General features: G+C 37.1%; 1 pseudogene; it reads left to right on the top strand.

Annotated features, from left to right (window-relative positions):
• The first annotated feature begins 14,810 nt into the window (after nucleotides 1-14,810).
• On the top strand, nucleotides 14,811-16,075 carry LOC114496002 (annotated as a pseudogene).
• The last annotated feature ends 6,621 nt before the right edge of the window (nucleotides 16,076-22,696 follow it).

The raw sequence follows: 22,696 nt of genomic DNA, 5'->3' as shown, positions 1-22,696 counted from the left end.
CAATATCTTAAAGATATTCTTTTAGAACAATACCTCACTGTTCTTAAATGTTTATCTCTAGGAGACTCAGTCATAGAAGAGCTCACACTCAACACCATCCCAACAGGTGCCAAGGTGACTTGATCAACCCCAGCACACTCAGCCAAACCTTACTGTCAGAAGATCAGGCCAGAACACAGGAGAAAAGAAATAGAGCTCCCATCCATATATAAAAGGCTCCCATCTGTCTCACTTCACATTTTTTCTTAATGTCAATGCATCACTGAAGGTCCTTTCCTTGACGAAGTTTGAGAATGAGAGCTATAAAATTGAATTAAGACAGCTCACACCACAACTATGGAATACTTTAAAAGACCAGAGGTCAAATAACTTTGCTTAACATAAATATTGATATAAAATATGGTCTTGATATAATGGTAAATACATATATCAAACTATACATATAAGCCAGCGCTTCCTAAAATTATTTCAGAAAAGACTGGAAATCCCTAAGCAAAGGTTTAAAAATGGGTTTTAACTTTATATTTGATATTTGCAGGGAAAGCTGTAAGGTGTACATAGGCTACTTAATCACTGAGTATTTCCCATGGGCCTTCCATTGAATGAGTTAAACACTGGTTGTCTACCTGTTCAGTGGCCGCTGCCTGAACTTTCATTCTTTAGTGACATTTCTTTTCAGCAGACAGTTGGCATCCTGGGCATATTTTAGTTAAATCACTCTGAATACAACATTATTATTACCACGATTCTAATTATTAGGTACTAGTTACCAGTTCTCTGAGGAAATAAATGCTGGGGAGGTGTGAGAAGAAGAAATATATTTTATAAAGTATTACAACAAAGTTCAGTACTAACCATCAACTAGTAGATGTGTTAATATGTTGGTAAAAATCTCTAATGGGCAGCTAAAGAATTTAGCAAAAAATAGAAGAAACTGGGAGCTCACCAAACAGAGATTTCAGTGTCATATTCTCCATTAAGTGAGTGTAAAGAGAAAATTGAAGTTCGAGTACAAAGCAATTCACTGTTGTTCTACATCTGGTTGTTTTTTACATTCATTTGTTAAATTTGTGCCTTAAGTGAATCATAAGCTTTCTAGCAGGTGTACATTGAAAACTTCTGTTTTCAGAGTCAGAAAACACTGAAAACAGAGTCAGAGGACAATGATACTGACCACCCATTTGGCTCTTTTCTTCCCATGAGTATACCTACTGCTTTGTCTTGATTTATAAGAACTACCTGAAAAAGATAAGAATTTTGTTGGTTATATAGAATATAGAAATTACTGCTTTTATTATGGGTGGGAGAAATAAATTTTGTACAATGTGTTTTAATCTAAATAAAATACAAATTTTATTTTTTTAGTTTAATTTTTATTAAATTTAGTGGGGATAACATTGGTGAATAAGATTATATAGGTTGTAAGAGTACAATTCTGTAACACATCCTTTGTACATTGCATTGTGTGCTCACCACCCAAAGTCAAGTCTCCTTCTGTCACCACATATTTGACCTTCTTCTGCCTCCTTCTGACCCCTCTTCCTTCTGGTAACCACCATACTATTGTCTGTGTCTATGAATTTTTTTGTCTTATTTGTTGCTCTCTATTTTATATCCCACATGCATGAAATTATAAGGTTGTTGACTTTTTCCATGCAACTTACTTCACTTAGCATGATTTCTTAAGATTCATGCTGTTGTTGCAAATGGCAGTATTTCATCTTTTCCTGTGGTTTAGTAGTATTCCATTATATATATATATATATATATATATATATATATATATATACACACCACGTTTTCTTTACTCAAACATCTCAGCAAAGGACAAGGACACTTCAGTTATTTCCATGTTTTTGCCATCATGAATAATGTTTCAATGAATATTGGGGTACATATATCTTCAAGAAGAAATGTTTTCAGATAAAAATTTTCCTTTTTTAAAGAAGAAAATTATGAAGACATAGTCTTCATAATCATAGATGCAAAAAACTCCTTAACAAAATATTGGTAAATTTAATCCAGCAACACATTAAAAGAACAGTAAACCATGACAAAGTAGAGTTTGTTGCAGGAATAGAAGATTGCTCATCATATTTTTAAAAATATTATTCATCATATTCACAGAATAAAGGAATGAAGCCATAGGATCTTCTGAATAGATGCATAAAAAGCACTTAACAAGATTAAAAACTCATTTATTATATTTAAAAAAGACTTTAAGAAAACCAGGAATAGAAGGAAACTTTCTCTACCTGTTAAAGGACATTTATGGAAACCTTAGAGTGCTCACTGGTGAAAGACTAGTGTTGGATACAGGGCAAAGACAGCCCATCTTAATGTTGTAATGGAGACCCTGGTCAATAGAATAGGGTGAGAAAATAAAATGAAGAGGATAATGTTTGCATAAGAAATTCTCAGAAACCAGTAAGTAGCTACTAGAATTAAAGTACAAATTTCTAAATATTGCAAGATACACAATTCATATTCCAAAGCCAATTATTTTTATGTACCAGTAGCAAAAAAATTGGTTTGTTGCTAATAAAAATTTAAACATCTATTTACAGAAGCAATTAGCAAAACATAAACTACTTGGAAATAAGTTAAACAAAAAAAATCATGCAAGTTCTCTACATTAAAAAAATTACAAAACACTATTGAGAGAAATTAAGGAAAATCAAAATAAATAGACATATATGCCATGTTAGTGGATTAGAAGACACAAGTAGATTTTAGGAAAAAGAACAAAGTTGGAAGGTTTATACTACCTGAATTCAAAATTTAATAAATCAGCATTAATCAAGATAGTGTGATACTGACAAAGACCAATGGAATGGAATGGAGAGCCCACAATTTCACTTACATGTACACAATCAATTTTCAACAAAGGCACCTTGAGAACAAGGAATACGTTTTTAACGAAAGGTGGTGAAACAATTGGATATTCAACTTACAAAATGTTATGTAATTGGAGCCTGGATGTTCTTCAGCATTGCTCTTGTCCAATACAGCAATCTGTGTTATTTTATTTATTTGTATTTTAAAAATACATTTTATTGATTATACTATTACAGTTGTCCCATTTCCCCCCTTTATTATTCTCTGCCCTGCAACCCCCCTCCCACCTGCATTCCCCACCTGTAGTTCATGTCCATGGGTCATACATATAATTTCTTCGCCTTCTACATTTCCTATACTATTCTTAACCTCCCCCTGTCTATTTTCTATCTACCATTTATGCTACTTATTATTTAAATTTATACATTAGTAATATAGTATCAGCTAATCAAAGCACCATTTTCACTATTATGGTAATATTTATATACAGGGGTATTCTTTCTCTTTTTATAAAAATATCCTTTTTAAATTATAAAATCAATAATCTTCATTAACGATACTTTCAATATTAAAGTATAAAGTCAACAAAAAATTACCCATGATCACACAACCCCAACTAACCAAAATTGACATTTTAGAGTGGCCTTCTTATCATCTGTATTTGATGGCATAAAATTTGCATAGTTCATTTTTTAAACTAGTATTATTTTGCATGTGACTTTTTTGTTCAAGATTCCTTAAGGGGTTTTTTTGTTTGCATGTAATATGACAATATTAACTTTCATTTAAAGAAAAAACCTGTGGTCTCCAGAAAGCCAAATTTACAGTAGATAATCTGTTCCACAACCACAATTGATTGTTAAAGTTCTGGCAATCTGAACAAAATAGGCCAAGAAGGCTCTCACCCAAGAATTTCAAAATGAAGTTTAAGAGTTAAGTGTGCCTCTTCATGTGATTTATAATTATAGCCCAGTTTGCGGACTGAAGATCAAAGAAAGATAATCTTCGGAGAGGAAAAAGACAGATGGAAATGCAGAAAGGAGAAGCAGCTATGGCCTAAGAGGACTTCCTGGATTCTGCCAGCTGCTATTGTTGGTTTCACTTCTGTGGGAACACCAGTTGGATTCCTGCCTTTGAATTCTGTGAAACCTCTCAGTCACCGTAATGCCCAATTCCTAATTTACTTTGTTGGATCAAGTTTCTGTTAAAGAGGCCCAAATAGTACAAAAATAAATATGGCTTGGGGGAGGTTTTCTTCCAGAAACAACCAACACTATTCATGATCAGTATACTTTTTGGCTTCGCCTATGAAAAGGACCCCTTCTCTGGTCTCCTTCCTCAATCAGGGTCCATGTTAGCTGTAATGGGATAGTGTTCCCTGCTCACTTACTCAGGTGTTGAATGCAGAGTTACTCAGATCATCTCTATTCTTTTGAGGCTTTAAATTCAAACTTTTATTGTATATTTTTTTCTGACTTGAGAGAGTATGCATAGGATTTGCATACTTGTCAGAAAATGCATAAGATTTGATATTTGGTGACCTCTTCAAATTAGTTTTTAATTCTAACCCCTTAGTGTTGCATTTGGAAAGTAAATCAAGTTTTATTTGCCTTACTATTATTTGCAACGAAGTCAATAATTTTAATACCTTGAGAATAAAGCACATGAGAATGGTTTTATTCTCATTGGCTTTTGAATGTCAATGACTTCTGTTTTCAGAAATTTGCCTTAGGTTAAGCATAAATTGACATGACATATTTTTAGCGACTAAGGCAAAAAGAATAACATACATTCACATTGCTAGATAAAAACTGACCTGTGTTAGCAATATAATTTTTATTGATTTGTGTAGTTCTAAGAATGGCTAGTAAAACAGAAGATAGATATTTAGCACAACCCTAAAATATCTTTATAATTAATTTTCCACACATTATTGAGAAAATTCTCTTTACAATTTGTATCAAAATAGAGTCTTTTACCTAAGATAAAATATTTTTAGCTTAGAAAACGAGTTTGGCTTTAGCCAGTATGGCTCAGTTGTCTGGGCGTCATCCTGCAAACAGAAAGGTTTTGGGTTTGATGCCAGGTCAGGGCACATGCCTGGGTTCAGCATTTGGTCCCAAGTTGGGGTTCACGCAAGAGGCAACTGATCAATGTTTCTCCTTTACATTGATGTTTTTCTCCCTCTCTTTCTCCCTCTCTTCACCTCTGTCTAGAGTCAGTAAAGAAAAAAAAAAAGAAAACCAGTTTGTATAACATATGAAGATTTGGAAACTTGGTTTCTCTACACTTCCGTAAGAAACACACTCTCAAATTATTGTGATGGTATTAAATTAAATGAATTGAACAAATATTATTCAATAAATATCAGATATTCTAGGGGGAAAATGAGCTTGGCATTTTCTGCCCTTTGCCTTGTAAAATAGTTGGGAAGAGATACACAGCAACAATAATAAAACAGAACAGTGTGTAGAGTAATGTGTGGAAAGAAGGGGAAGGGACTAGACAAAGAACATGTGCGACCCGCAGACATGGAAACAGTGTAGTGATAGACTGTGCAAGCAGGGGGGTGGGATGGGTGGAGGAGAGCAAAGGGGGAAAACGTGGGGCAACTATAATAGAATAACAAAAAAAGATGTTAAAAATAAATGAATAAACACACAAAATAAAATTTTAGAGACTCAGGAGAAAGAAATGGAAAAAAATAAACACAGAAGCTAAGAACGAAGGACACAGAGACAGAGTACATCTTGCATTCCTGACAACTTCTCTGTACTTCCCTTTTTGGACTCCACTGAAAAGAACTGAAGTTGAAATGGTGAGAGAGCAGTTTTTAGAGAGGTAGGATTTGATTTGGGGCCTGACAGAAGAGACAGGATTTGAAATGATTAATAGCTAAGTGAACAACATAAGCAGAAGCCATCTCATGGGGATGAGAATGCACTGGTTTCTGCAGAGAAGCAATTAGTCTTACCAGGGTGGAAGTGCATGTTGAAAGCCACGGGAACTAGTAGTGAGTGAGCATGGTGAGTGAAATTAAATCAGAGGATTTTAAACATGATGAATATAGGGAATCACTGAGCAGAGGAATAATGGGATTAAAAAATTGAGTTTAGGGAGATTAGTTGGGCAAGGTTATGAAAGAGACATTGGAAAGGTAGAGACTGGGGCCTGGCAAACTCACCAGGGCATTGTTTTAGGAATCTTTCCATGAGGCAATGAGGACTTGAACTGGGGCTGTGTCATTGCAAACAGGCAGATGGAGAAGAGCTTTTCACAGAAGAAACATATCTGATCTTGAACAAGCTGATTTAGAGATGATGGCAGAACTTGTCTAAAAGGAGTTAGGAGGTATGAGCCTGGAACTTAGGGAGGAGGACAGATAGAGAAGTAGACTGACATAGATTTGATATTCAGTGGCATAGAAGTTACAATTGAATCCAAGGGAATGAGGGAGATTAAAAAAAAGGAATGTGAAGGTAAGAACAGAGAAATGTAAGGTGGGAACTGCTTACATTTAGGGCATAAGACAAGTAAGATGAGCCAATGCAAAAGGGAGCATGTGGCCTGTAATATAAGTGAGACTCAGGCAGTGTTGTTGCCAGAGAATTAATGGAGCAGAGTGGGTGAAGAAGAAGGATGTCATCACTAGTGATGGAAGAAGTTAAATGACCAAGAAGATGAGGACCTTTGTGCAAAGACTTTCAGTAGCGATCTGGACTGGAAACAAGATCACATAGATGAGGGAGTGAAGGAGTGGTGAGGCGATGGAGCAGTGGACATGTGCAGAATAATGAAGCAGTTAGGAAAGGCTCTGATGGCCCCCCCTACCTTGATCCTGGCTCTACCCAGACTGGGCAACTTAACATACAGAAGTTCACCTAAGTCTCCATGCACTTGGTTGAATAGTGTCCCTCCAAATTCATGTCCTTTCCCAAACTTCAAAATGTTAGTGGTTTTGGAAATAAGGTCATTGCAAATGTAACCAGTAAAGATAAGGTGATATTGCAGTAGGGTGGACTCTTAAACCATTATGACTGATGTCTTATAAGAAGAGGAAAGGACACAGAGGGAGACATATATAGAGTCCAAGACTGGAGTTCTGCAGCTGCAAGCCAAGGAAAGCCAAGGATCACAGGCAACTCCAGAAGCTAAGAGAAAGCCACAGAACAGATTCCTCCCTAGAACCTTGAGAGAGTATGACTCTACTGACACCTTGATTTTGAATGTCTAGTCCCCAGGACTGTGAAGAAATACATTTCTGTCCTGTTACACCACCCAGTTTAAGGTACTTCATTACTGGCAATTCTAGCAAACTAATATACTCAGTTACCTCATCCTTAAAGTGAGGAAACTCAACACTTTCCTCATAGGGAGGGTTAGCAATATGTCCTGAAAAATACTTAGCATAGTGTCTGCCCCATAGGAAAAGCTAAGTTATATGATACCACATGTTGTCATTCTTCAGACACTTTGGTGTGGAAAATAAGAAAAAGTAACCCCAGATAAACCATGTATGTAATGAGGTAAATGTTGTGTGTATGTGTGTGTGTTCTCTTTCTAAGTAGGAGTTAATGTGTTCATATTAACTTATTTATTTATTTTTTGGTTTCTGAATTTTATTTTTTAATTGTTTTTCCAGTACCATTTATCCCCCTATACCATCTGCCACCTCCACCCTGCCCCACATCACCACACTGTTGTCTGTGTCCAAGATTTCTTTTCCTTTTCTTGTTCAGTCCTTCTGTTATAGAACAGACGGGGGGGGGTATGTTGCTGAATGATATTAAAGACCCCCCCCTTTTCTTCGGGACTTCCTCCCCTGTACTAGGTTCTCTTTGCCTGCCGCCAGAGGAAGGATGTCTCTCGATGCCAGAGATTGGTGAAAAGGAAAGGAATGATTATTTATTTTAAATAATACAGACTAAGATTCTTTAGAACACCCACAAATGCACACAGTCCTTCCTTGTCCCCTTTGCCCAGGCTGGGGTACCGTATCTAAGGAAAAGAAGTGAAGTTCATGGTTCAGGTTCCCAGCACCATCAGCTGTGTCGCTGCCACATCTCCAGTTAATCCAAAGCCATGTGGCACCTTCTCATGGCCCACCAGCAAGAGTCCTTTCACCCCTTTTTTTCCAGGCAAAGTCTCTCCTGCTTCCTAAGCCATGTGGCAAAAGGGAGCAACTCAAAGCTACATTGTCCCAAATCTCATCCAAGTTGCGGGGTCCCCACTCTGCCAAAGCTGCATGGTCCCTGAAAAGATGCCAAACGGCCACTGAGCCTGGGTTTAAATTCCAGCACCAATCTTCCTCTGCATCCCCATTTCTGTCTCCTTCCATAATTGGCCACAGCTGCCAGCATTCCGGGCCGGTATAGCCATGTGGTGTATAGCCAATTATATCCAAGCTCTTCTGGACACCATTACAAATCCTTATTTGGAGCACCCTCCACCCCTTGTCTGTACCCTGTTACACCTCCACTGCCCCCAACCCTTCCATGCATACATATTTAACACAGAAAATAAATAAAATCTCCAGGAAGAAGGTTAACTAAACATTGTGGAAATGATATATATTTTCATCAAAGATCGAATCCCATGCAAATGAAAGATTTCAAGATATGTGACTATAGAATAATAGACTACATACTTTAATGATTTACTATCATTTATAATTTCAAATTAGTACTACTCTTTAGGGACGATCCTCTGGAAGGTTATATTCTTATTCTAATGGCAATGCCATTACTTCAAATACTTTTTAATTTTCTTCCAAGCCAGCTAGTTTCAAACTATGAAGGCTAAGGTTACACCAGCTGTAACACATCTCACTTTTGATCAAAAGAAATGTTTTCCCGGCCTAGTCACTCAACGGACATAACACCAAGGAACTTCTATTTCTAAACACGAAATCCACCCTCAACTTACAAACATTACCACCAGTGAGGGAAATTTTTAAAGTGTAACCAAGCAGTTATCAAAGTTAGTTTAAATACTCAAATGTGAAAGAAAACATTCTGAATTTAAATAGAATATCATTAATAATGGATAACCAAAGTTCTTAATATAACTTTTCAAAAGTATGTATTATTTATCAGTCTTTTCTCAGATACCTAAATGGTTAATGCTAACTGGTTACTCACTGAAGTAATAATGAAATTTTCAGTAGTGCATTTCCAATTGACACCCATTAAGCAGCTAAAAATTAAGTAAATTTAATTACATAGATTTGTATTTTTCTTCTTATACCTTAGTTCTTAGTATGCATGAGAAGGAAATGGCTTTATTTGTCAGAGGCTTACAAAGACTATAAAGGAATAAACAATGATTTCAAAAAGCTTAATAATCTATGCCATGTTCAGAATTTCAGGAAGAAGGAGGACAAGCAAAAGGCAAAAGAATCTTCTCTTAATCTGTCACTACTTTAAGTAACTTCCCAGAGAGCCCAGACAGATTAAAAAGGATCATTAACAAAAACTTGCTTTGATTACGATGAGATCTTTTCAAATGGGCCAAGACTTTTTCACTGCCTAATCTTTGCCCTGGAGTAAATTCAATTCTTAATTTATCCTTTTTCTGTACTTTGTATATCATATTATACAGTAAAATACTAAACTGTACTTTATTTGAGCTTGGAAATCCCAGACAAATATAAAGAGGTTGAAGAGAAAGAGGAGCCTACCTTGGAAGCTGAACTGAGAAGCAGAGAGTCAGTTGCATCTTGTTGTGCAATTTCTTGGTTACACAGAACCTTTGGCCTAATTTTAAGAAATGACACCAATTTAACCATTGCCCAACTTGATGTCTTACTCAAGCAATATCTGCTGATTTGATTTTAAAACACTGTTTCCATTCCTTTGATCATCAGTAAATATGAAGAAGCTAAGAGAGGAAGCCAAGAGCCCTAGTTGATACAACCATTTCTCCAACTTCGAAGCAGGTCACTTGACCTTGGCTATAAGGAAGGCTCTGACTCATCCTACCCTATTCTTATAATTCTTTTGGTATTAATGGAATATGTATGTAAGTGAGAATAACCATTATGTATGTGTAATATATTTATTGAGTACACACATATGTGAGGTCTGTCCAAAAGGTATCCAGCCATATAATATGAAAAATAGAGAAATTTATTGAAGAAGATACAGAATACAAGAAACATTGTACATAGGATAATGAGGCCTCAGTCCCCTTCAAAGTAGGCACCTTGGGACCTCACATAGTTCTCACAATTGCCATCGGCTACCCTGTCATATTTTCCTGAATCTCATCAACAGGCTGAAATCTCTTTCCTTTCAAAGGTGACTTTTATTTTGGGAAAAGCCAGAAGTCACAGGGTGCGAAATCTGGGCTGTAAGAGGGCTAAGTCACTTGGGTGATTTGATGTTTTGCCAAGAAACTCTGCATGAGATGTGACACATAAGTGGGTGTGTTATCGTGATGAAGCTGCCAGTCACCAGTTGCCCGTAGCTGCAGCCTTCTGAATCATCCAAATAGTTTCCACAGAAGATTGTTCAAGTTTAGTGCAAAATTTGATGGAGATTCTTTGCTCTACTCACTCAGTCAGTTTGACTGTGACGACCACACAGTACATATGCCCACTCAATAGCATCTACCACCCCCACTAATTAGCACAGTTAAGTCGTCATTGTTCATGCAAGCGCATTCCAGTCCACTCTCCTTGGCTACTCAGTTACATGGATGTTGTGCAAACCGTTCTTGTTATAGTAACAATGGTTGGATTTTTTCTGGGTGGGTGAAGGCAATATTATGCAATATACATAAATATATATAATATATTGTTATATATTTTATAATATGATTCATACATAATAATATTTATATGTTACCTACATATCTAATAGTACATAAATTATACATAAAATATACATATAGGATATATGTATATATAATACTCCTCATACATATAAAATATTAGTATGTACTCAGTCACATACTACCGTAACTCAGGTATCTGTTTTCTTATTGTTTCCAATGTATGTTTCATTCTCCCTTACACCCATGCTAAGATTGGTCTTCTATTTCTTAATAAATATAATTAGTGTAATGACAGACAAATAATGAAAATTATAGACTTGGCTTCAGTATCGTCCTTTTATAATGGGCCAACATGTGGCTTTCAAGGACACTTGGGTATCACCATCCCACTTTTCATCAGTAAAGTGAAAGAGTATGAAGGAACAGTTGTGGGAGATTTGTATACATCAGGCTTGGAAGTGGCACACATCACATGTGGGAGCATTCTATGGGCATACCTAACCACAATGGAGGCTGGGAAATGAATCTGGTTGGGTGCCTAGGCGGCGGAAGGGAAGAAGAGATTTTGGTGAAGAGCTGAAGTGTCTCTGTCACAAAAGTCAATCGACAAGGAGGTTTCCTTCTATAGTCGTTGTACATTTTGAGCCTCCAAAGTCTTACTAAAGCAAGAGGGCAGTTTGGAAGAGGAACAGTTAGTTTGGGGGCATGGGAAGTCAGAAATCAGGCTAGGTGTCATTCATTGGCAGGGTTTGTCCCACCCTTTTGAGACCACAGCTTTTTCAACCAGAGGAGCAATTGTCTCAGCGTTTCAGTCTCCTGCAGTTCCCTATGGACTGTCACTGGAGCTGCCTCAGCCAAGCACATCAGAGGCTGGGACTGAGCACACACACACACACAGCAATTTCTCCCCACTCTCTCTGGGTGTTGGGAGACCTTTTCCCTTCTCTCCAAGCAAAAAACAAGGGGGCTGACTTCTTCCGCAGCTCTCTCTATTGGCACCTATGTCCATGTCTGTGATTTTTATTATTATTATTTTACTGTTGTTCAGTTACAGTTGTCTGCATTTCCCCCCAGTACTTCCCCCGACCCCAGCCAAACCCACCTCCCCCACCTTGCTTCCACCCTTCCCCTTGGTTTTGTCCATGTGTCCTTTATAGTAGTTCCTGAAAACACTTCACACCCCCCTCCCGCCCCCGGACTGTCCTGAGCCCAGCTCAGGGAACACAGAGGAAAAGACATAGAAAGCAAACAGCCTGTTCAATGGCGCTTCAAATTCTCATCCTCTTCCCCAATCCACTGGCTCCTCTTTACTTTCCAAATTCCTCCCTGCAAGCTGTTTCAGTAGCTACACTTCATAGGAGACAATGGATGAAGAATGTTTATTCCATCTTACCCTGAAACAGATTCTGACATTAATTTTATACTTGCTTAAGTTTTGATTCAAGTATAAAACAAAAGCAACAACAAAAAACTTCAAGAAATATAGTGTAATTTCCATAAGTATTCTTAATGTTAAGATGAAATAATGTTGTGTAAGTGACAGCAATTGGGAGGGAAAAGGGAAGAAGTTTAAATATGCTGATTTCCTTATTTTCCACAGCTTCGGTTAAAAAATATTTGAAGTAGCTAAAATTCAGGAAGAATCCACAGAAAAGCTAGGAATGATAGCTACCTGAGAAGCACTAACTGGCTGGGAAACAGGGGTGAAGGGTGACTTTTTACACTTCAGCCACATGAATATATTATGTTAAAAACAAAACAGGGAAAATAGAGGTAGATGCTTGCCCACCAAGAGAATCCTTCACAAGTCCTTTTTGCTTGTTCTTTAGGAGAAATAGCCTTTGGAAATAGCCATGTACTTTTAAAAATCTATTAATATTTAAATAAAACAATAATAAAAGCTAGCATTTATTATGTATAGCTCCAGACTCCACAATACATATATAATATATAATTGAATAATATGTATGAAATATATATTTCTCATTTTACAGATGAGGTAACTGTAAATCAGCAAGGTTAAATAACTTGTCTAATATTCATATCTGGTAAAGCAGCCAGACTAGGACTAGACCCAGGTAGTTGAGCAGTGGAGGTAAGGGGTAGAAAAATATATAATCTACTATAATCTGATTGAGGAGAGGAGGAAGAACAAGTGTAAAGACAGAGGCATATAGTTTTGAATTACTTAGAGTGAGTCAATAACTACACTCTGTTTAGAGGAGACTAAAGTGATAGAGATTATTATAAAAAAAGCAAAATAAACTCTTTCAAATTATTATGCTGGGTAATTACCATTCTATTCCCTAAAAACAGAGAATACACCTTTTTTGTGACTCACTTACCAGAATTAACCATATGCTGGGCCACAAAGAAAACATCAGTAAATCCCCAAAAGTAGATATAGTACAGATAAGATTCTTTGATTACATTATAATTAAACTATGAACTGCTAACAAATAGAGAACCTCCTCCCCTAAAGCTTAAAATAGTTTTTTTAAATCTCTTTTAAATAACTTCAAAGTAGAAATAAAACTAAAATGACAGAATTTCTACATAATAACAATAGAAAATATCAATAGAACACCATGTATTAAAAGCTATGGTGTAAAGCACTGCTCAGGGCAAATATAAACTTCAATAGTTATGCAGACGTTCTGGACTTACGATGGTTTGACTTATGGTATTTTGACTTCAGAGCGATGTGAAAACCTTACACGTTAGGTAGAAACCACACTCTGAATTTTGAATTCTGATCTTTTTTGGGTTAATGATATGCTTGAAATATAATACTTTCTCGTGATGCTGGGCAGCTGCAGCTAGCAGCAACTCCAACACAGCCCCGTGATTATGAGGATAAACTACTGACACCCTGCTCAGTGTACTCAGCATTTTAGATAATGTTGCCCAACTGTAGGCTAATGTAAGTGTTCTGAACACATTTAAGATAGGCTAGGCTTAGCAGTGATATTCAGGTTAGGTATATTAAATACATTTTCAAATTATGATATTTTCAACTAATGTTGGGTTTATCAGAAGGTAGTCCTATTGTAAATCAAGGAGCATCTGCATAAGAAACAAGAAAAATAAAAAATAAATGAATCAAGCAACTAACATAAAATTTAAAGAAAATAACAAGATAATACAAAGGAACCGGAAGAAACTGATAATAATAAAAGGAACAAAGAGTGGATTAATATACAGAGACATGAAGAATTGGTAAATATATCTAAGACCTAGTTAATTTGGAAAATATAAAATGATTAGCATACATAATCAAATTAAAATTATAAAAAGTATAAATTCACAAAATAAGCAATGTTTTAGAAAAGTTTAAAAAATCACAAGATGCATTGATTAGCACTACAGATTATTTTAAAAAATCGTATATATATAAAAATAAGTTAATTTAGAAAATTTAAAAAGGAACCAGGAAGAGAAAAAAATTATCTAAATGGACCAATTGTCATAGGAAAAAATAGTAACTAGAAAACATTGGCAAGAAGCTGCTTCCACTAAAATGTCAATGACAATTTTACAGTTGCTTACATTCCACCAAATATTTAAGGAAAAGATAAATGCAAATAAAGAGAGCTTCTAATTATTCTGTATAAAGCAAACATGACATAAATTAGGGAAAAAATACCTAAACTAAACATGACTCTAAAGAGGAAACTACAGATCAGTCTTACAGCAATGATGACACAATTCTAGTAAGAGATTAAGATGTAGAATTAAGTAGCATAATAAAAGAACTAGAGATCATGACTAGGTGGCATTAATTCCAGGAATTCAAAGAAAATTTATTAAGAAGTATACTAATATAATTCCCAAGTGTATATAACCAAAGGAAGAATCACATGGCCATTTTCATAGATGCTAAAGATACATTCAATAACGTATCAAAATCAAAATTCTGAATAAAATAAGAGATTAAAATGTTCATTTCTATAAATATATTTATAAACTTAGCATGATTCCAATGAAAATGCGTCTGTAATATTTTTAAAATTAGAAAGCTCATTTTAGGGTTCCTCTGGAATAATACATGTTGAAGGTTATCAGAAAAAAATTGAGCCGATTGTTGGCTCCTACTGACCCCTCCCTGACCGGGCTCTGGGTCGCCATCCCTGTCCCCCCCACCCCCCCGTCCCCCGCTGCGCCCTCCCCACTGCCCCGTTGGGCCTCTGGCCACCATGAAGAAATTCTTCCAAGAGATCAAGGCTGACATCAAGTTTAGAACCAGGGGCCCAGATAGACCCTTACAGAGACAGTGAGGGAAAAGGCCCCCAAAGAAAAGAGCAACCAGTCGGTGCTCCAGTGGCCCTGCCAGGGACCCACCAATTAGGCACAGATGGCAGCCACAGTGGCCCTGGCCTGGCTCTAACGGAAGCAGCTGAGGGCCAGGTTGCACGTCACAGGACTTCACCCAGAACCAGGGTGCCTGAGTCCAAAGAGGAAGGCTTGACTCGTTTGATAGTGCCTTGAGGGTATTTCACCTGCCCTGCTCACACAGGCCTGAGGAAGGACCAGTGGGACACCCGAATCAAAGAAACCATTCTCTCACACTAATCCATTGACCCGGTATCTGCCTCCATCATGAAGATCCACATGTTCGGTAAAGATCGGAACAAGGTAGAGCTACACGTGGACACCATCGCAAAATATCTAGACAATAACCGCCTGCACCCCGAGCAGGAGAAGTACCGGGAGATCAAGCTGCAGAACAAGATGTTCCAGGAGCACATTAACTGCCTGGAAGGGACCTATGAGTTTTTTGAGGCCATTGGCTTCCAGGAGGCATTGTTGCCAGTTCCAGTCAGAAGGGTCCCAAAGGGTTCTGCATACCAAGTGAGGCCACCCTGGCCCAGCCCCACAGCCTGGAAAGGAACAAAAAGCAGCGGCTGTATGCCCAGCCTGGTCTGTGTGGCCACACCAGCCTGGTCCGCTAGCTGCGTGTCTTCCGAACATTGCCCCGACTTGTCCAGAGTTCGACCTGCCCTCTGACTTCTTCAACCTCATGCCCAAGGAGGTCAAACGGGAGCAGAGGCCCAGGTCCCAGGCGGTGGAGGGGCCGATCACGCTGCGGCCCATGGCCACACGGGAGAAAGAGGAGCAGAGGAAGATGTGCCAGTACACGTACACACTGCCTCACTTTCCTGCGTTCCTCTCCGGGAAGGCTACAGGGGACCTTCTACGCACGGAAGCAGGTGGCAGCACTTTATAGCTTGGTCTGAAGGCCTTGCAGAGTGACTGACTGCCCTTCAAGCTGCTGGCCTCTGATGGGCAGAAGTGGTTAGAGGAGAAATTGGCCTTCAATGAGTGTGGACTGATGACCTCAGCCCTCCTGACCTTCTTGTGGGGCACAGCAGTGCTGGAGGACATCAGAGCCACAGGGGAGGGGTCAGGCTCATTTATCCTAAAACTCCAGTTCCTGCTGGCCATCAAGAAGCTCTCTTGAAATAAAAGCAGGGTTGACTTCAGCCCCCATGGGTCTCTCTCATGCTCTCCTCCTTACTCTGCCACTGCTCATCTCCCTGTTCCCCCTCCACTCCAAGGCCTCCCAGCTTCCTCTGGGTCTGTTTGCCCAGCCCACTGGTAGGGGAGACCAACTGGCTGGTCCCTGACCACCACGCAGAGAGCTTTCAAGGGACAGCTGCTGTGCTGTCCTTGGTAGCATGGGGTCAAAGCCTTGTTCAGCGGCTATTAACCTGATTAACAGAACCTGAGGCATGACCCAAGGCCACCCTGGGCAGGAGTGTGGGCCTGCAGCACTGGCCCAGGACCCACATGCTGTGGCCTAGGCAACAGGGCTGGCCCAGAGGCTGCCCTCTGGGAATGCTGGCATAGTGGCGTAGGATGGAGAAGCTGAGCCTGCCAAGAGAGAATTCTGTAACTCTAAATTCTGAAGCAAAATAAATAGGCCCTTTGACTAGTCAGAAAAATTAAAAATAAAAACTATAAAAGGGAGAACTATCTTAGCAGATACTAAAGCATATTTTATAGCTAAAGATAATAAAAAATGTGGTACTGACACACAAACAAACAAATGGATGGAATAAATGAAATACCACAAATAAGTCTGAGTATATTTACACATTTTGTACATAATAAAGTTGGAATTTTAGGTGAGTGGGAAAATGATGGATTGTGTAGTGAATGTTTTTAGACAACTTGAGTAGCCATCTGGAAAAAAAAATGGATACCTTCCAAACTTCTTATATTAAAAAAATTCCAAGTGTACTGAAGGTGTAAAACAAAACTCGTACAATTTCTATAAAAGATAGGAGAGTTTGTGGTACATTTACACAATGGAATACTACACAGCAGAAAGAAAGAAGGAGCTCCTACCCTACACGACAGCATGGATGGAACTAAAGGGTATTATGGTAAGTGAAATAAGCCAGACAGTAAAAGACAAATACCATATGAGCTCACCTATGGGTGGAAGCTAATCAACAAAACAAACAAGTGAGCAAACCAGAACCAGAGACATGGAAATAAAGAACAAACTGACAGTGACCAGAGAGGGGGGATAATGAGGGAAAGAAGGGGAAGGGTCAGGTCAAGGAATGTGTATAAAGGACCCATGGACAAGGACAATGGGGGTGGAGGATTGAATGTGAGAGGGGGTTGGGCATGTCAGGGGAGAGCAAAGGGGCAAAGTGTAGACAACTATAACTGAACAACAATAAAAAAATTTTTAAATCAAATCTGAGGTCACGTAAGTTGAAAACCATATGATTTCACTCATATGTGGGATATAAAACTGAAGTAACAAATAAACAAATAGGAAAAACAAACAAACAAAACTCATGAACACCAACTACAGTATGATGGTTACCAGAAGGGAGGGAAGTGAGGTGTGGTAAAGGGTAAAGGGGGTCCAAATACATGGTGATGGAGGATGATTTGACTTTGGGTCAAATATACAGATCATGTATCGTAGAAATGTACACTTAAAACCTATATAATCTTGTTAACCAATGTCATCCCAATAATTTAATTTAAAAATAAATTAATTAAAAATCAAACATGAGAGAGGGGAAGACTTTTTATTATTTTTATTATTCCTATTTTATTGACTTTATTAGGGTGACACCAGTTAATAAAATTATACAGGTTTCAGGTGTGCAGTTCTATAACACATCATCTACATATTGTATTGTGTGGTTACCACCCAAGTCGAGTCTCCTTCTATCACCATTTACCCCCCCATACCCTCTTTTACCTTCCGTTTTCCCTCTGGTAATGACCATACTGTTGTCTGAGTCTTTGAGGTTTTTTTGGTTGTTGTTTAATCCTTTCACCTTTGTCACCTAGCCCTGCAACCCCTCTGCCCTCTGACAGGTGCCAATCTGTTCTTTGTATCTATGAGTCTGTTTCTATTTTGTTTGTTAGTTTATTTTGTTCATTAGATTCCACATATGAGTGAACTTATATGGTACTTCTCTTTCTCTGGCTGGCTTATTTCACTTAGTATAATGCTGTCCAGGTCCATCCATCATGGGTAAGAGTTCCTCCTATTTTCACAGCTGGTGTACCACAGCTTTTTATTCAGTCACCCACTGATGGACACTTGGGCTGCTTCCAAATGTTGGCTATTGTAAATAATGCTGCAATGAACATAGGGGTGCATATATGCTTTCAAATTAGTGTTTGGGTTTCTTCGATAAATTCTTAGAAGAGGAATTGCTGGGTCATAAGGCAGTTCCATTTTTAATTTTTCTGAGATAACTCCCTACTGCTTTTCACAGTGGCTGCACCAATCTGCATTCCCACCAACAGTGCACAAGGGTTCCCTTTTCTCTACATCCTTACCAACACTAGTTGTTTGTTGATTTATTGATGATAGCAATTCTGATGCATGTGAGGCAATATCTCACTGTGACTTTAATTTGTATTTCTCTGATGATTAGTGATGTTGAGTATCTTTTCATATGTCCATTCACCTTCTGTATGTCCTCTTTGGAGAAGTGTCTATTTAGGTCATTGGCCAGTTTTTTAATTGGGGTTTTTTATTTGGTGTTGAGTTTTATAAGTTCTTTATAAATTTTGAATATTAACTCATTATGAGATGTATCATTGGCAAATATGTTGTTTTATTCAGTGGGTTGTCTTTTCATTTTGTCAATGGTTTCCTTTTTTGTGCAAAAACTTTTAGTTTGATGTCATCCGATTTGTTTATTTTTTTCTTTCATTTTTCTCGCCCAAGATGGTATACCAGAAAAATATTGCTATGAGAAATGTCTGAGATTTTACTGCCTATGTTTTCTTCTATGATTTTAATGGTTTTGAGTCTAACATTTAAGTCTTTAATCTATTTTGCATTTGTTCTTGTGTAAGAAGGTGGCCTAACTTCACTTTTTTTGTATGTATCTGTCCAATTTTCTAAACACTATTATGGAGTAGGTTGTCTTTACCCCATTGTGCGTTTTTATCTCCTTTGTCAAATATTAATTGGCTATGAGGTGTAGATTTCTTTCTGGGCTCTCTATTCTGGTCCATTGATCTATATACCTGTTTTTATGTCCATACTCTGCTGTTTTGATTTGTATGGACTTGTAGTATAGTTTGATATGAGGTAGCATGATTCTTCCATCTTTGTTCTTCTTTCTCAAGATTTCTGTAGCTTTTTGGGGTCTTTTGTGGGTTCATATAAGTTTCTTGAATAATTTGTTTTAGTCTTGTGAAATACACCATTGGTATCTTGATAGGAATTGCGTTGGATCTACAGATTGCTTTGGGTAGCAGGAACAATTTAATGATGTGAATTCTTCCTATCAACAAACACAGTATATTCTTCCATTTATTTGTATCTTCTTCCATTTCTTTCTTCAATGTCTTATAATTTGCTGAGCACAGATCTTTTACATCCTGTGTTAAATTTACCTAGGTACTTTATTTTTTTAAGCAATTGTGAATGACATTGTTTTCTTAGTTTATCTATTTGATATTTCATTATTGGTGTATAAAAATGCAACTGATTTCTGAATATTTTTATTGTATCCTGCTACTTTACTGAATTCATTGATCAGTTCTAGTAGCTTTTTAGGTGGAATCTTTAAGGTTCTCTATGTACGGTAGTATGTCATATGCAAATAATGATAGTTTTACTTATTCCTTTCCAATTTGACATTTTTTGTTTCTTCTAATCTGATTGCTGTGGCTAGGACTTCCAGTACTATACTGAATAAGAGTGGTAAAAGCAGACGTACCTATCTTGTTCCCAATCTTAAGGGAAACATTTGTAGTTTTTGCCCATTACCAGTAAGTATGATGTTGATTATGGGTTTGTCATATATGACCTTCATCATGGTGAGGTATGTTCCCACCACTCCCCCTTTGCTAAACATTTTTCTATCATAGATGGGTATTGGATTTTATCAAATTCTTCTTCTGCATCTATTGATATAATTATGTTGTTTTTATCCTTCACTTTGTTTATGTGGTGTATTACATTTATTTATTTAAGGTTATTGTATTCACCTTGCATCTCCCCAAATAAATCCCACTTGATCATGGTGTGTGATATTTTTAATGTATTACTAGGTCTGGTTTGCTAATATTTTGTTGAGCGTTTCAGCATCTATGCTCATCAGAGATATTGGCCTATAATATTCTTTCTTTGCAGTGTCCTTATCTGGTTTTGGAATTAGGATCATGCTGGCCTCATAAAATGAGTTTGGGAATCTTCCTCCTTCTTAAATTTTTGGGGAACAGTTTGAGAAAGATACGTGTTAGTTCTTCTTTGAATGTTTTATAAAATTCACCTGTGAACCATCTGGTCCAGGACTTTGGTTTGTTGCAAGTTTTTTGATTACTGCTTCATTTTCACTGGGTGAAATCTCTCTGTTCAGATTCTCTGATTCTTCCTGATTTAGTTTTGAAAAGTTGTGCATATGTTTCTAAGAATTTACCCATTTCTTCCAGATTTCCCAATTTGTTGGCATATAGTTGTTTATAATATTTTTCTTACAATCCTTAGTATTTTTAAAGTGTCATCTGTTAGTTCTCCTATTTCATTTCTGATTTTATTTATTTGGGTTCTCTCTCTTTTTTTCTGAGTGAGTCTGGTTAAAGGTTTGTCAATCATGTTTATCTTTTCAAAGAACTAGCTCTTGGTTTCATTGATATTTTATATTTTTTAAGACTCTATTTCATTTATTTCTGTTTTGATCTTAATTAATTCCTTCCTTCTACTCACTTTGGGCTTTGTTTTTTGTTCTTTTTCAAGTTCCTTTCAAGTTCCCAAACAACCTAAATGTAAAGTTAGGTTGTTTATTTGAGATTTTTCTTGTTTCTTGAGATAGGACAATAATAGTAAAAATTTCCCTCTTAGGACTGTTTGGCTGTGTCCCATAGATTTTGGGTTATTGTGTCCTCATTTTCTTTTGTCTCAAGGCATCTTTCGATTTCTTCCTTGACCTCATTGTTGGCCCATTCATAGTTTAGTAATATGTTATTTAGCCTTCATGTCTTTGTGTGTTTTTCTTGTGATTCGTTTCTAGTTTCATACCATTATTATTAGAGGAGATGCTTGATATGATTTCAATATTCTTAAATTTACTGAGACTTGTTTTGTGTGCTAACATGTATTCTGTCCTAGAAAATGTTCCACACTCACTTGAAAAGAATGTATATTCTGCAGCTTTGGGACGAAATGCTCTGAAGATACCTATTAAATCCATCTAATCTAGTGTGTCGTTTAAGGCCACAGTTCCGTTGTTGATTTTCTGTCTCAAAGATCTATCCATTGATACCAATGAGGTGTTAAAATCCCTTACTATGACTGCATTACTGTCAGTCTCTCCCTTTATGTCTCTCAAAATCTGCTTTACATATTTAGGTGCTTCAATGTTGGGCACATTCATATTTACAAGGGTTATATCTTCTTGTTGGATCATTTCCTTTATTGCTATGTAACATCCTTCTTTGCCTCTAACTATATAGCCTTTGTTTTAATGTCTTTTTGTCAGATATAAGTATCACTAGTGGGGAAAACTTTTTAAAGCATGGTAAAAGACAGGTACCATAAAAAGGAAATACTGACAACAGAAACTTCTGCATGACAAAGAAATTTTTTTGTTAAAGTTAAAAGTAAATTGACAAATTGAAAAACACATCAATGCCTAAATAATTAAATATATGAAAACTCCTATATACAATTTTCTCAAAGATAAAGTATCCAAAAGAAAAAATGTGGAAAGGTCTCTAGAAAGTAGTCCAAATATTCATACACACATGAATAAAAATGTGTAACCTCAGTTAAAGTCAGAAAAATGCTAATTAAAATACAGTGAAATACCACTTTTATCATTTTGTTCTTGGCATGCCTTTGCATGTTCTTGGCATGTTTTCTTATATTTAGCTCAACAATTAAATAATTTAAGAACTGAATCTAGTGTGGATTGTGTATCATAAATTCAAAGGCACTATGTTATGTTTTATGTTTGGCATTCTGTCCATAATATGACTGGATTTGACATAGGGTAAATTTTAGACACCAGTGTTTAGGGGCAAAACTGAGTCTCGTATGTTACCAAGTGCAGGATTTTCTGTGAGTGTTTGTGTGTATGATTTTATCAGAGTACTTTTCTTCTTATGCTCATATTCAGGCATCAAAGTATAAATTATTAGAGTTCAAATGTCATTATGTATTCTATATTTAAGATGTGAGATAACAAACAAGGAGCTACATTGTAGGGTGGCGGTAGCTGGGAGAATTTGGAAGGTAGGTGGTTTGAAAGCATAGGTGGAGGGAACATGTCAGAATGAAACAGAAAATGGAGCGAGAGGCACTAATAGTTATCTGCCTGTCCTTCCTTCTCAAAATGCCCTTGATGCTCAATGACTGATGATGGAGATTATACCCCACTACCATTACAGAGCATCTCTGCTTCCTTTCTGGGCAGAGCTTTATCCCTCAGCACCCCATAATGGAGCTCCTTGTTTGTACCATATGTTACTGGGGAGACAAAACAGGGGATATCTTTATATTTCCTAGTCCCAGAAACTCCAGCTTTTTAAATTGTTAAGGTGGGCAATTTGGAATGCTTTTAATTTTGGCAGGTAGACTAAC

This window comes from Phyllostomus discolor, chromosome 5 (genome assembly GCF_004126475.2).
Source record: "Phyllostomus discolor isolate MPI-MPIP mPhyDis1 chromosome 5, mPhyDis1.pri.v3, whole genome shotgun sequence".
Taxonomy (NCBI): domain Eukaryota; kingdom Metazoa; phylum Chordata; class Mammalia; order Chiroptera; family Phyllostomidae; genus Phyllostomus; species Phyllostomus discolor.
The sequence above is the reverse complement of the archived record's forward strand: the minus strand, read 5'-3'. Positions and strand labels throughout refer to the sequence as shown.